The 16,416-nt window shown below is 37.2% G+C and overlaps 1 non-coding gene across 1 annotated transcript; it reads right to left on the bottom strand.

The window, feature by feature from the left end:
• Positions 1 to 3,598: 3,598 nt before the first annotated feature.
• On the bottom strand, positions 3,599 to 3,705 carry LOC112181085. Its single transcript, XR_002928690.1, has one exon. It is a non-coding gene; the product is annotated as a small nucleolar RNA R71 (small nucleolar RNA).
• Positions 3,706 to 16,416: the final 12,711 nt, after the last annotated feature.

Genomic DNA, 16,416 nt, shown 5'->3' with positions numbered 1-16,416 from the left:
GACTATAAATGCTTACTTAGATCATGAGAGCACTGCCTCAAGCAGAAATACACGTTCAACAATCCCGAAAGCAAAGGGGAAGGGAAAGGCTGCAGTGGTAAATGTTGACTAATGAGTTTATGAGGTTGTGAGACTGAGTGTGATGAACTGATGAAGATTTTTTCAAATGTGTTTAATACTTCAAGACTTGTAGTTAACTAGTTTTTATCATGTAATGGTTTGTAGACTTTAAATTTCTTATTTCAGACTTTAATTTCTTGTTTAAGACCTACTGGACTTTTGTTGAATTCATGAATTGGTTTCTGTGTTTATTCATTTATTGAACTTATTATTGGTCTATTGAATTGGTTATTTGCTGTGTTGCACATTGCATTTGTTTCCTGTCATAATCTGCAATTTGCATTACTGCATTACAGCCATTACTGCACTTTGAATTCATAATCTGCATTACTGCACTTTGAATTCATAATCTGCAATTTGCAGTTTTGCACATATTGTATTATTGTCCATCTTCACTAGTTCATTTCTTCTTTTCAAGAATTCTTCAATTCATTTTAGTATTTTACATTGTTTGATTTGGTTTAAGGCAAAGTTGTTTGTGTAGATTTATAAGTTGCAATGCTAAGAGGACAGCTGCATCCTAGAATGATTGAAATCTCAAAATTTTGGATAGCTGTTAAAGAACTTAAGTGTGAAAACAAAAAAAAAGGAATCGGGTATCCTGAATTGGGCCCGGGCCCGACCTGATCCCGATCGGTTTTGGTACCCTCGGTACTAACTATGAAAAAACGTTGTCCCGTCCCGTCCCATCCCGTCCAGAATAAAATTTCTGGTACCGGGCTCGGTATCAGTCAATAACCTGCCCGTCCCGGCCCGTGCCCAGCCCTACTTATGACAATCCAAAGGAGCGCAAAAGAAAATTGTAGAAAGGAGAATTGAAAATTTGCCGTTTATTGGTTAAGCTTAATTAACATTGTGCTTAATTAAGCTAGCCATACATGGACGTGAGAGAAAGCTAGCCATGCCTGCACGTGTTCTTTAACCTACCATTCAATGACCTCACCATCACTTTGGCCTTGACACGTGGCAGCATTTATCTCTTTTCTTTCCTTCACAACCGCGCGATTTGCTCTAATCTTTCTCCTGACAATCACAACCAGCCACACCCTTATATATATTCATAATCATACTCTGTCGAAGAGGAGAGAGAAAGCTAGTAGGTAGCAACCTAAGCCATTCTTCTTGCCCTTCGGCCGCATACCACCACCAAGACCCCAGCTCTATTATACTCTCTCTCACCCTACACCCAAAACCACCTCTCCACACACCATTTCTTCTCCTTACCAAGATTCACTTTCCCCCTCACTAAGAACCTCCTCATCAAGATCCACCATCACCTCACCAAGATCTATTTTCCTCCTCACCAAAATTCCATCAAATCCTCATCAATTTCTCAAAGGGATTTCAAGGAGCTTCAAGGGATCTCATCTACATCAAGACTTGAGATTGGGTATAGTGGGAAGCTATAAATCAAGGCTTGTCATAATTGCTCCATAGCAATTTGTGACTTGTTCTTGTTACTTCTCACTCTTCTTCACTTTTACCTCTTTAATTAATTGATGAATATTGTTGTTGATTTGTGGATGGGTTGTGAGTAGTCTATTTAGGAAGCTAGGGTTTGAGCCCTAGCATGGATTTAATGTAATAAATATGTTTTGATTTAATGGTTTTCAATTTCGTGTTTGGCATATGTTCTATTCTATAATATTTGGCTTAGATGCATGCTTAGGAGCTTGATTAACTCTTGAATGTGTAGATGAGCATGTCTAGAACAAATTAGGGGACCTAATCACTTCTCTAATTTATGGCTAAGACACTTGTTTAGAACATGGTTAGTTACAATACCAATTCCGATTGCCGTATTGGCTAGCTTGGGAACCTCGATTCTAGGACTCTTCGCCTTTTGGTGCAACTAGAGGCCCTAAAAAGGCTCTAGATTGTCCCAATTGAGTTTCTACGACCCTTGATCCGGAGTAGGAATACCCTTTAAGGAATCTAATGACCCATGAGCCTTGAAAAGCCTTGAGTACGGTTTTTGATGCCATTATGAATTGAGTGACCATTGTCAGAGCATATTTGTGCCTTAAATTTGGCTAGGAGGATACCCTAGTGACCCAATTTCTATATCTTGATTAGTTTCTATTATCTTTATTTTTATTTTTATTTTTAATTTTAATTATCAATTGTCAATTTTATTTTCTTCTCAATTAAAAAAAAATCAAATTTCACAAACCACTTTCATTGTCCATACCATTTGGTTGTGAGCTTCCGCATTTATTTGTGGTTCTCTTGACCCATTTTAGGCTTGGTTGTTCCGAGCCGGGCATGTAAATAGCTTGGTGCTATTTTTAGGTTTTGTTTGTTAAATTGTTGGTGACTTAGTAATCGGCATAACCAAGGATTGTAGTTAGCTTTTCAATCCCCGTGGACGATAATTTCGGGTCTAAATATTTCCCACTTCTTTGATGACCGTGCCCTTATTGCGCGTAAGTTGCATTTAAGCACCCAAATCAAATGACGCTGTTGCCGGGGATTAAAGTGTAATAGCTTTAATCCCTTGGTTTTCGGTTGTTAGGTCACTTGCATTATTTTCTTAGTTTAGTTAATTTTTCTTTGTGTGTTTAGCTTTAAAAAAAAAAAAATTGTAATTATTTGTTTTACTTTATTTTGATTAACTCCTAGTTGTGTGTTTGTTTGTTGAGACTTGTGGTTATTTCTATCAAAGTGACGGGTCTTGTATTACTTTGTAGTACATGTAAAACATGAGCATCGATAGCGATCGTCACTTGGCTTGACTTGTTTGCTAGCTTTTCATTAAGTTTCCTAATTAGTCGTTAGTTTCTTGAGTTGTTAGTTTTTCACTTATTCTTAGCTTTGCTTAGTTTAGTTTCTTATTTAATTGTTGTCTCACCTTCTCTCATTACCCCTCTTATTTATTGTGAAGTGTGAAATTAAATTCAAAGTGCTTATTTTGTGAATTCTTGAGTACTTACCACGTGGTCATATTTTTGCAAGGTGCATGAGTAGTATTTTACTACCTATCAATTTAAGAAATGGTCGTACTTTGCAAAGACTTTCTAGACAAAGGCCAAGGAATCGTTCACGAACACCTCCAACGCCAAGAGTACCTCCAAGAGATCACTCACCGAGTCCGATTAGATCACCGGTTAGAGAGATGGCGGAGAGACCTATTCGAGAGTTTTCTAGACCTTCCATGGTCAACATGGCATCATGCTTGGTACTTCCGGTTAGAGAGGTGGACTTCGAGATCAAGCCACAACAATTGAGCATCTTGCCTATTTTCCGTGGGACATCATCCGAGAAGGCCATCAATCATATGCAAGACTTTGAGGCGATTGTGAGCACTATGTCAAAGGGTGGACTTCCCGAGGGTGAGTTCAAGATGTGGTTGTTTCCTTTCTCACTTAGAGATGATGCAAATGGATGGTTTTTGAAGCTACAACCGAGGAGTATACGATCATGGGAGGAGTTGACGGACATTTTCTTGGATGCTTACTACCCACCACACAAGACCACAAGCATGAGACATGAGCTCTTACTCTTCACTCAACGTGATCATGAGACCTTTTGGGAGGCATGGGAAAGGTACAAGGATATTTGCAATGCATGTCCCCATCATGGCTTGACTAAGACTGATGATGATTGAAGGTTTCTATGGTGGTTTGTTACCACATGAGAGAAGGAGGGTTGATGTTGCCGCACAAGGCTCACTTCATAGTCATGGTCAAACCGAGGCATGGGATATACTTGAGCACTTGGGTCGACAATCAAGGCAATGGGATGATCATGATTCTAGGAGGGAAAGAGTGAGGAAAGATTCATATTATGATACCAAGAGCACTCATGAGACAAGGGTTGCCCAAGAGAGCTCTAGTGCCGATTATAGGAAGCTTGAGAGAAAGCTTGATTTACTTCTTCAAGCTCAAGAGTGTGGTTCATCTACACATCATGTCAAGGCCGCTTCTATGTCTTCATCTCTATGTCTTCTATGTGATTCACCTATACATGCTACTAGTGAATGTCATCTTGCCCCTAATTATCCGGATTTTGTTCAAGAGCAAGTAAAGGCCGTGAATTCTTATGGTGAGCACCCTAGAAATGATCCTTACTCACCTACATACAATCTGGGTTAGAGGAATCACCCTAATTTTTCTTGGAGAGACCAAGGAGGTTCATCTAGTGGGTTTCAAGGTGGAAAGCAAAGCTTTAGAGGTGGCCAAGGTCAAGATTCATCAAATTTCACTCATTATGGCAATGCACACCAAGGCAACACTCAATTTTCACAATATGGTCAACATGGACAGCAAGCATACGGGCCCAGTTCTCAATGCCAATCCACCTCAAGTCAAGGATTTCATGCTCAAAATGCTCCTCCCGGGTTTACTCAAGGTGGTGGCTATGGTCCTAACAAGTTTCAAGGTGTTCCCATTGCCTCACAACCAGAGGAGAAGAAGAGTGCAAGTGATGATGCTCTTTCTTCTATGTCTCAATGCATTACTATACTATCCCAAGGTCAAGCCACCATGCAAAAACAAATGGGACTATTAGAAGTTCAAATGAGTCAAATGGCCAAGGAGCTCAGCACACGTCAACAAGGAGCCCTACCTTCACAACCAGAGCCAAATCCAAGAGGAAAGCTCCATGAATGCAATGCCATCACCACCCTACGTTCGGGAAAGGTATATGATAATCATGTTTACATGCCTACATCTTCTAGTCTCCATACAAATCCTTTATTTGATGATGATGTCGGTTTGCATTCATATGAGACCAAGAGGGAAGAAAATGTACCTCTTGGCCATGTTGTTGATGACCAATTGCATACACATCATGATTCTAGTTATCTTAAGGAGGATGAGACCGGAAGGGAAGAAAATGTACCTTCCGGTAAATATGGAGTGGGTGATGTGACTTTGAATGCCAAAGGAAGAAATAAGGGGGTGAATAAGGTAGCCGGAGGGGAAGAAAATGTACCTTCCAGAGGAGCTAATCTTGGTAAAGGTTATGGTTTCTTGTCCTTTAAGAACAATGCAAGCAAATATGGGTTGATTGATAGTGGCAAGGAAAAAGCTTTGTTGAGAAAGAAGACTTCTAGAGATGAGGATGTCTCGGACCTTAAATTAGATGGTGAGGCCATGAAGGCTAGAGACCCATCTAAGGCCACTGACACCTCTAGGAAAGTTCTTGATGACATTAGACCCACATCCTATGACTTTGAGTCATCTACTTCGACCGAAAAAGAGGGGAGAAATAAGGAGGAAGACCTATATGTCTGCTCATCACTAGGCGTGGCCTTGAGGGCTAATAACCCTAGTGGGACAGTGACTACCCTTAGGAGCACCGCCGGGAATCTCACCTTTGATCCACCTCTTGCTTTGAGCACACCGGAACCTCAACTTCCTTACCCTAATGTGCCAAGAAAGGAAAATGTGAAGAAGGGTGGGAAGAAGAAAAAAATTGGCTTGATGTCTGAAGTGCATGATATTTTGAAGAAGGTCAATGTCAATATACCTTTGATTGAGCTCCTTCGACAAATGCCAATTTATGCAAAATTTCTAAAGGACTTGTGCACGCATAAGAGGAAGATAAAGAATGATGAGCGGTTCGAGATTTGTGAGGAGGTTAGTGCTATCTTACAAAGACGGATTCCCCCAAAACTCAAAGATCCGGGGAGTTTCAATATCTCTTGCACTATTGGTGAGAAAGTCTTTGATAGAGCTTTGATGGACCTTAGCTCAAGTGTTAACATTATTTCTTTTGAGAATTTCCGGACACTTGACCTTGGACCTATTAAAGCTACTCCTATATTCTTGCAACTTGCGGATCGGAGCATTAAGAGAGCCATGGGTGTTGTTGAAGATGTGTTAATCAAGGTTGATAAGTTCTACTTGCCAGCGGATTTGGTGGTATTAGATATGGATGATGGACCTCATAGTGACAAAGACATACCTATCATTCTTGGTAGACCCTTTATGGCAACCGTGGGAATAAAAATTAATGTTCAAAAGGGCACCATCAAAATGAAGGTATTGGGAGAAAATGTATTACTTAAGAGTCTTGAACCCATATATCCTCCGGAAATAGTGAAGAGTGTGCTCTCTATCAATTTAATGAAGGGTAATAAAGCCAAGAGTGAGCAGATCTTTGGACCTTTGAATCCTTCCAAGCCTACAATCCGTGCACAAAATCATTTCTCACCTATTTAAGGTTATGACAATGAGACACCATTGAAGCATGATGATGTAGTTCCTACTTCTACTTTGGAGCCTACTATTGAGCTTGAAAAGCAAACAACCCCTACTCTTGAGACTTATGAGACACAGAAGAAGAAAAGTCCACCATTGAGTGAAGCACAAGAGGAGTCCATCAAGAAGTTAAGGGAGGTTTGTGGAGTTGTCAAGAAGAATGAAAGATCTAAGAGGTATGATTGGCCTCCACTTCCGAGCTACAAGCTTGCTTCTTCAATTGCTAGATGTTTTGGAAATGATAGTGAGGCTAGCACAATTGTTGTGGGTGGTAAGAAGACATCCTTTGAGCCACCTTGAGGAAGAAAAGTGAAGAAGACCGGCTTGGGGTCTTTAAAAACAAGTGCTTCTAGGGAGGCAACCCTAGGTTGTTTTGAAATTTACTTGTTCATTTTGCATCAATAAGGCTATATAGCCATCTTTTTGGGAGGATGGGAGGTGTCCGGAGTTGGAAATGTGAAGGAGAATTCATTTGGTAGTGAGCAGTTTCTGTCCTGAAAATTCAGTTGAATTTGGGTGACTATAGCTCCCATTATACATGCTATTTTGAGCTGAAATTTTCTGGAGTTATTCTTCTATATGTCTACTGTCTTGTGCCAAAATTTGAACAACTTTCAGTTACTAGAGCTCTATTTATTTAATGGTCAATGAATGAAGTTCAGAACAGAGACAGCTACTGTAGAGTGACTTTGGGAAGCTACACCTTCTACATCCCAAACAATTTGGAGCTAAAAATTTTCAAAGATATATCTTAACATGTCCTCTATATGAATAAGAAACAGTTTTTGATTTGAACCTTCTTAGTTTCAGATTAGTGTTCCAAGTAACAGAGGTCAGAAACAGGGCACAGCAGAAACTGCAGAACAGATCAGTGAGTTTGGAGGCCAACTATTTTTTACTCATAATTGATTTTCAAGTGAAATTTTAACCAAAGGTAGCTTCATGAGTCTAGTTTTATATCCAGTTAGTCTCACCCTTTTTGCACCTCTGGAGCTTTAGATATTTCTGTTTTGGTGTCTGAGGGTCAGCAGAAGTCTTCACGACAGATCGGAAATTTTGGCCAGCTTTGGGTTTCTTCTCAGTGGGAGATAGGTGGTTTACTTTATATGTATAGAAAGCTATCTAAGCTACTTTCCATTCCAAGTGGTCTCACTTAGTTATCTCTTTCTGAGTTTGAGATATTGGCATTTGAAGATATAAAGGTCATTGTTGGAAGTTTTTTGCACTCACTAGTTTGTGTTCACTTGGGGTGGTTGGACTTCTTGCACTTCAACTCTTCAATGGAGGCCATTATGGGCAGCTGTGAGTTATTTTGGTGGTGGCAAAGCCTATGATCTTAATGGAGGATCTTGTCCTTATTCTTTGATGGCCTATTTGTGACGCATTGCTCTTTGGACACTATATATTTCTCAATGGAGTCGATATTTCATGAGCACCTAGAGCTAGCTTGGAGCACACGTTAAGGAAGTCAAGGGCCTTGTGCCTTGAGGTTGGTGTCTCATTTTGGTCTTCTCCGAAGGTCATGAGCAATGGAGGTGTCTACAAAGGGGATTTTCCGTAACTTTACTCCGCATTTAGATTTTTATTTTCATTGTTAATTTTTGTGCTTTCGCTTGGACTTCACTCTCATGCCTAACTCCGACACGGATTTAGCTTTCGAGCTCACTTTACAACATTGAGGACAATGTTGGTTTTAAGTGTGGGGGTGAGGGCTCGGGCGCCTATGGAAAAAAAAAATTAGATTAGCTTTATGTAATTATATTTTAGTGGTTAATGCCTTTTCCAACCCCAATGACGAGACATGGACTTAACTTGTTATGATTGTGGATAGATTAAGCATGATCTAAGACTTTAAATTTGTTTTGTGATTAAGTGTATATGTGATCTATGCTTGAATATATGTGTGCACATAGCCTATGGTTAGGTTGGTTCATCATAGTTAGAGAAGCATATAGATTATTCGATTAACGTGCATACCTTATTTGTGAGATTTTGAGCCTAATATCCATAGTGTATGCATTGTTCATTTACTTTTTATTTCATGTGTGTACAATTTCATGACATTGCGTATCTAGAACTTGCTTGAGACCTCTCGAGGCTACTTTTAGCTTGCGACGAGATAGAAAGGATTGAGGCATTTTAGGTTAATTTACCACCATGGCCAAAGAAGCATGTGCCAAAAAAAAATATTTACCACTAGATTGCCACTTTGAGCCTATTTATATACTTAGCCTTTTTGTTCATTCCCACCACAAATTCCTACCTAGCCTATACACTTTTATCCTACCCTTCCGTGGTAGTTGGTGAAGCGATTCGAGAGAATGACTTTATGTTTGAGTGCTTCAAAAGAAAAGAAAAGTAAAAAATGTGAGATTACAAAAGAATAAGTGTGGGGGTGAGTGATATGTATAGAATAGAAAGTTCTCAAAAAAAAAAAAATAAATAAAAATAAAAATAAAAAAGGGTGTGAAAATAGAAAGAAAGTTCAAGGAAAAGAAAAGTAGAAGAAAAAAAAAGTATTAAGTAGTCTAGTGTGGGTTGTACATTGGGATTAAAGCGAGTGAGTTAGCATTTGAAAGCAAAGTCATATATCTCTACAAGAGAGAGTTGCTTCATCGATTTTTATGGACTTTGTATTTCCTTATCCTTCATTTCTTATAGCCACTTGCCCTTAACCCCATTACAACCAAATAAAAGACCTCTTGATCTTGAATGTTGTGAGCTACCTAGTAGAGATGAGATCGAAGAGCAAGCATATGGCGGCGCATGTTGTGAAATTGCTTTTGACTGAAACACATATAGCCCCTAAACACTTTAGCGGTAATATTTAGTGAACCTATGTGAGTTTAGCGGGTTATGTCGAGTCTTCTATATGCCTATTTGATTATGGTGGATTGATTTGACAAATGGATATCACATTGATTATGGTGGATTGATTTGACAAATGGATATCACATGCATATACTTGAGCATTTCTCACATGTGCATTTTAATTGCCTTACAAATTCAAAAATCTTATGTTGTGCTTACATTTACTCCATGGTCATCTACATAATTAGTTCTCCGAGGGTTATGGTTGGAAAAGTTAATACTACACTATCTTCATGTTTGTGAGTTATTAGATTTTCGGATTATATTTCATTTAGTTTGCTTGAGGGCAAGCAAAATTCAAGTGTGGGGGTGTGATTACACGCATTTTTATGCATGTAATTGTATCTAAAACACCATAAATAAGTTAATCCTCAAGTCAATTATTATGTAATTAATTCAGTTTTATTTATTTTGTAGAAAATAAACGGAGTTGTAAAAATGGAGAAAAATTCATGGAAGACGACAACATGTGCGCAAACGTCTTATGACAATCCAAAGGAGCGCAAAAGAAAATTGTAGAAAGGAGAATTGAAAATTTGCCGTTTATTGGTTAAGCTTAATTAACATTGTGCTTAATTAAGCTAGCCATACATGGACGTGAGAGAAAGCTAGCCATGCCTGCACGTGTTTTTTAACCTACCATTCAATGACCTCACCATCACTTTGGCCTTGACACGTGGCAGCAATTATCTCTTTTCTTTCCTTCACAACCGCACGATTCGCTCTAATCTTTCCCAATTTCCATATCTTGATTAGTTTCTATCATCTTTATTATTTGATTTGGGTGCTTAAATGCAACTTACGCGCAATAAGGGCACGGTCATCGTGCGGTTGTGAAGGAAAGAAAAGAGATAAATGTTGTCACGTGTCAAGGCCAAAGTGATGGTGAGGTCATTGAATGGTAGGTTAAAGAACACGTGCAGGCATGGCTAGCTTTCTCTCACGTCCATGTATGGCTAGCTTAATTAAGCACAATGTTAATTAAGCTTAACCAATAAATGGCAAATTTTCAATTCTTCTTTCTACAATTTTCTTCTGCGCTCCTTTGGATTGTCATAAGACATTTGCGCACATGTCGTTGTCTTCCATGAATTTTTCTCCATTTTTACAACTCCGCTTATTTTCTACAAAATAAATAAAACTGAATTAATTACATAATAATTGACTTGAGGATTAACTTATTTCTGGTGTTTTAGATACAATTACATGCATAAAAATGCGTGTAATCACTCACCGATAGCAGAAGCTTCCTCTCGATATCGTGGACGTCCCTATGGTGTCGGATTGTCCCAAAAATGAAGCATGAGTGAGAATCGAAGGAGATGGTGTATGGGTTTCACGGTGGGTTTTCTTCCTTTTCCGGCTACCTTTGGTTTCAACTCAGGTATGAAAGTTGGTCAATTCTTCTAGCTTTACCTCTCTGTATACTTGAATTTGAGTTTGGATGAGATTTGAAGAAAGTTAGGTTTTGAGCAGTGGCTGACCACCGTGTAGTTACTGTGCACAGCAGCGATAGTGGTTGTCGGAGTTGATTTCTAGCCTTAGCTACTGGCTTCGTCTGCAACTTGCTTAAGGACCTCTTTGGTAGAAATTTAATTGACCAGACCTGGATCACTTGGTGGTCTTTGTGTCTGGAGGAGTGGCAGTAGAAGCAAAAGGCATCTCCACAGCAGTCCAAGCAGGACATTTTCTTCTCAAAGCTCAAAATGCTGCAGAAGCGGGTTATCTGGTGAAATGTGATAGTGGTAATGTTGGTGTACAGCTATTGTTGGCACCTAATGGGAGTTCAAAATTCACAGAAAGGAGTTACTTTTGTTTCAGATGAAATTGCAGAGAGGAAGAGAGAGTCAGAGAGAGAGAGAGTGCAAGAGAGAGAGAAGAAAAGAGAGAAAATGAAGAGAAAAAATAGGAAAAAAAATTAGAAATTAGATTAAATTGAAATGACCATTTTGCCCTTCTTTGGGTGTTTAAAATCTGAAAAGTGGGCTCCTATGTCGGCTCCAACTCAGTACATGACGTCATCTTTCGAGTCAAAGTCAAATTTTGGACTAGGTTGATGTAATTTGGAAGTGCAGGGACCATCGTGATTAAAAAAAAAGTCAGGGACCAAAGTGATTTTAGCCCTAAAGTTCAAGGGACTAAACTGAATTTAGTCCTTAAATATATAATCAAAACATAAAGTTGATAATAAATAAAAAATTAATTGCTCACTTTTTAAAGGGTTCAACTTCATCACAATTGTCCAAGATATACCAATAAGCAGGTTCCTTCTCTTCATCTGACCAATTAACCATTTTTTACCCACCAAGTGATCGTACATTCTGAGCAAAAACCGACAAAGTTGCATTTGTTTCACCCCATCATAATTTCGTTCAGGTTGAGTGAAAATTGTCTCAATATCGTTTAGATACATTGAGGAAAACATTAGTGACTCTTCTGTAATATAATCCTCAACAATAGAACCTTCGGGTCGAGCTCTATTACGTACATAATCCTATAAATCCCCAAGCTTCCTACCAAGTAGATAGTAATGTGATAGTAAATAAATATTCGAATAAATCAATAAAAAAATAAACAAACATCTTTATTACCTTGTGGCAAATGCACATCTAAGTGGATCATGATGTCGAAGAATGTAGGCGGGAATATCTGCTCAAGCTTGCATAAAATAACCACAATGTCACGCTGCAATCGCTCTAAATTTGCTACCTTTAATGTTTTTGCACATATATGTTTAAAGAAACTTGCTAATTTAACTATAGGATCACAAACATCTTTCCTCACAAACATTTTTATTAGATTGTTAGAATTATCAAGTCAACGTGATCTATGAAATATAAAATTATTCCGATGAAAATTTGGACGTTTGACGAATTATTGTTGAGAGATTTCGATTTCGTTTTATTTTCAAATTTAACTTTTGATACTCAAATTAATAGTTATAAATTATCGTATTGCTCAGAACGACATGTTCCAGTTGCTAAATCTGAACTTCCTTAAAAAAATATATATATATATTCCAGTTGCTACTGTATTTGATATGTGGCTAGAGTTGCATAATCTAAATGAAGATGATCTCTGTATTAAAGAGCTTTATAAACTAAACACTAGGAGTCTAGCTAATCTTGTAGATAAAAGGTATGCATTACTGACTTCTAGATATGTTCATCTTAATTCGTACAATATTTGTACTGTCGTTTTCCTTTAATTTATAGTTATCCCATGACAAGTTCTTATGCATACTTGCTATTGCTAATGACATAAATTGCCATGCGTAGCTGAAAAGGTCTATTATATATGATAACTAATATATGTTTTTGTCATAATTAACCAGGAAGGTAAAGATGGAGGCGGATGGATACTACAGTCAATATTTTGTTACTCAACATGGTTTGTTTAGAGAGCTGGCCATCTACCTCTCAAAAGAAGACAAGAAGGAAAATGATAGAGAAAAGCTGATAATAGAGCTATGCAGAGAGAAACATCCCAAGTGGTGGAGGAAACAGAAGTATCAAACCATGCAAGCTCGCCTACTATCGATATCAACTGGTTGTCCAATCTCTCAATCACTTTAGCAATTATATTCACATATTAATATTGATCTAGTGTATCACTCATATTTATTTCTCTCCACGCTAACGATATGTATATGCATATCATGTTTTTTGCAGATGAAAAGTTCTCAATGGAACGGCCCAACATCCAGCTACCAAAAGCAAAGGTTCTCGTCTTGTTTTTTCAAGCACACGACTATGTCTTGCCCGAATTTGTGGAGAGAATGCTTAACTTAAAGGTGTTGGTAATCACATATGATGATTCCTATGTTTTCTAATTGTTTGTTGCTTCTCAAGAACTGGTTCAATTACCAGTCTTCTAATTTGGTCTTAAACAAGGAAATCAAATGGGTCTTGATCTAAAAGAAAAGAAGATGAGAAGGGAACAAAATTTGGGTCACAAATTTTGATGATGGCAAGATGTGTTCATTGGGAAATGTTTAACTTTTGAAGGAAAAGTTTGACAAGTTGTCAGATTTAACGCTTTGGGTGGGCTCAGCTGAGCAAAATTGACCAGCACTGCAAGGACTGGTCAACATTTAATGTCCAATTTGGACAGAGAACCAAACATTGAATACGGCTGATCAAAATTGTAAGTACAGGGGGTAATCTTGATGAAATTAAAGAAGAAAGACTAAGATGAAAATGGACCTAAAGTTGGAGTAGGTAAATTGAAATTAATTCTTAATGTTTTTTTGGACAATTGTACAAGTACTTTATTGATTGACCTAAATGATCATTTTTGCTTTGATTCAAATTTAACAATCAATATTAATTACAGTAAAATTATGTACTCTTTGATTGAACATCTCATTCTTTAATTCCATAATATATACATCGTTTGTAATTCGATCATCACTTGCACGGTTATCTTCCACCGCCAACACTCAGTCGCCATAGGGTAACTCAACCCTCCGCCTTAGTGAACAAAGCATCATCACCTGGATGCTAGAGGTCCTCAATCTCGCAATTAGGAAAGGTTAAGATACTTAGTTAAAAAAAGACATTGTTGACAGAAAAAAAAAAATGACGGGTGTAGAAACAAATATGGTAATAACATATGACTTTCACAATTTTGTTAAAAGAATGTTTCACAGAAGTCTCATAATCTGAATTACAACTTTTTACTTTTGAACAATCGTGGTGTTTATTCAACCCTATCAACATATTAACTAATCTTTCTCTTACTTACGAACATGGTTAAGAACATCACTGTTCTCTTTGGAAAACTTTACAACTGTTCGAGAAAATGATCACTAGTCAACAAGACCAAATTTTCTCAACACTTTATCCTCCACTTGTTATTAAAAACATTTTATGATAAAAATTTACGTCAATTACATATAGGGCAATTTGTGAATGTTATATTACCCATATGGCCACTAACTCTTTGTTTTTTTTCCTCATAAAAAGCCATAGAAGCAAATGGTTTGTTAAAATGGATTATATAACAAGAGAGTTATGACGGTTTTTCACGTTGGAGATATATTGGTCATTTTTTATCTAACTTTTTAAATAGTGGAATGAATTAGCCATTCGAACACGTCCTCCTTGTTGTAGCCACGACCTCACCGTCATCAATGCCAATTCAGGTGGTTTCCAGCAGTTTACAGCTACAATATTGGTATAAATCTCTTCCTCTTATCGTGGGCTTCCTGTTAATATAAGTCTCACTTATTTTTATCACTTATGCATCACAAACCGAAGGAGAAAAGCTTGACTATTGTGCCTCTAGATGTGGATGATGGTTTTGATCTGCCTAATTCAAATGACGTGGTGCACATCTCTTTGAATAAGAAGAAAGAACGGCGCCCAAACGTTAGCAAGAATGTCTCTAAGACTTTAACTAGGTGCCCTAAAATAAGGAAGAAGAGGTTTCCTCGAAAACAGGCTGATATGTAATCGAGGAGGGGGCTGCGGTGACTAGAGATGTGGTAGTTGTAGATGAGGTATTGGAAGTCAAGAGGTGGTTGATGGAGGTGCTTCTATGCACATTTGAGTTTTGCGTAGATAATGTTGTGTATTTTTGGATATGTTTCATTGTTGGTTAAAGTGGTTGCACTGCTTAGGTAACGAATCTTTCTGATAACCCTACTAGGTGGGTCAATATGTGTAATTTTGTTGATCTATAAACGAGTTGACAGTATTCTTTATAAAAAATTAATAATAAAAAAAAAAAACCATAACGTACATTTAGTTAATTAGTTAGTTTCATTCTACTTTTTTATTTAACTATTTTATTAGAACCTCCAAATTTACCCTTCATGTAACTAAAAGGAAAAAAAGTTCTCACAAAGTTGAAAAAAAAAAAAGAAAAAAAAAAGAAGAGTTTTAAGACTAATTTCTTCTTGAAATTCGAGCGTTATTTTTTCTTATTTTCTTCTGTCCTTCACCCTACACATTACTCTATATATCCAAAGAGTGGTTCTATTTAAATCTCCACATTTGGTATTTGGGCCTCCATTATTTTTGTAACTCAAAAATCCAAACTTTAACTCCTTAAAGAAAAGGAAAGAAAAAAAAAAACCGTTTTTAATCCAAAGCTCAACACTAACTAGCTAGGTCGCCCCTTGTTGTGTCATTGTAACATCTTGACACTTGCCCAACTTCAACCATATTGCCTCTTTGAGCTCCTTTTTTGCTAATAATAGTGAGTTTATTTATCAAAGTGAAGATTATGGGAGGAGTATTAATTCTTGTTGTAAGAATGTATTAAAGACTTTGCTAGTGAAGTGGTGAAAGTGTAGAGAAGCCAATCAATATTACCAATTTATTTGCATATAAAATTCAATGAAACGGATTGTTGATAAGCACATGTTATTATTAACTTGTAAACAATCCATTGATAAACCTATGCAATGGAGCCTAAGTTTCTCTTTGTTCCTGAGTACATAGATTCCAACTTTATCCTTTTAGTGCAATTTGCAATATATGCAAATACAATTCCAAGATCACTATGTGATGGAAACTTCTAAATTATTGATTTGTAATTGATTTGGGTTTTCACCTACAAATATATTTGTTCATAAAGAACAGAAGAAAGGAACATAACCTGAGCTGCTAGGTGATGTATAGGGGAAAAAAGAGAGGTCAAAATTGAAAATTGATGTAAATTCTAAATATCATATGTGGAGGAAGCACTTGGTGTGTTTGGGCCATTTTAGTAAGTATAGACATTGGGGAAGCCCCCTCTGTGTACCATTTTTGAATAAGTTAGGGCGAACTCTGGTCCATCACCCTAACATTGTCGTGATTACTCTGGTTCTGGTGTTGATTTTAGGGTATCGACATTTATGTAGCTCTAGGGTTATCTTGCATGGCTCAATATTGATGTAGCCTGTGAGGATGGGTCATGTTTATATTGTTACATGCATTCTTGGTATATTAATGGATTGTTTGAAAAAAAAAAAAAAAAACTATTTTACCGATTTATTAAAGTTGCTGTCTGGGTACCTTAGTTTGCTGAGAATTGATCAATTTCATGACTAGAATTTTTTTTTTTTTTCATCTGACAACATCTGGTATTACTATTTCATTACTGAGAATTGAATCAATTTCATGACTGAGAATTGATCAATTTTTCTTTTTATTATTTTACTTTTTAGAGTCAGGAAATATAGGATAATATTTAAAATACTGGGTTACACTAAGAAATTTTCTGGATT

This window comes from Rosa chinensis, chromosome 7 (genome assembly GCF_002994745.2).
Source record: "Rosa chinensis cultivar Old Blush chromosome 7, RchiOBHm-V2, whole genome shotgun sequence".
NCBI classification, from domain to species: domain Eukaryota; kingdom Viridiplantae; phylum Streptophyta; class Magnoliopsida; order Rosales; family Rosaceae; genus Rosa; species Rosa chinensis.
This window is presented reverse-complemented; position numbering and strand designations above follow the sequence as displayed.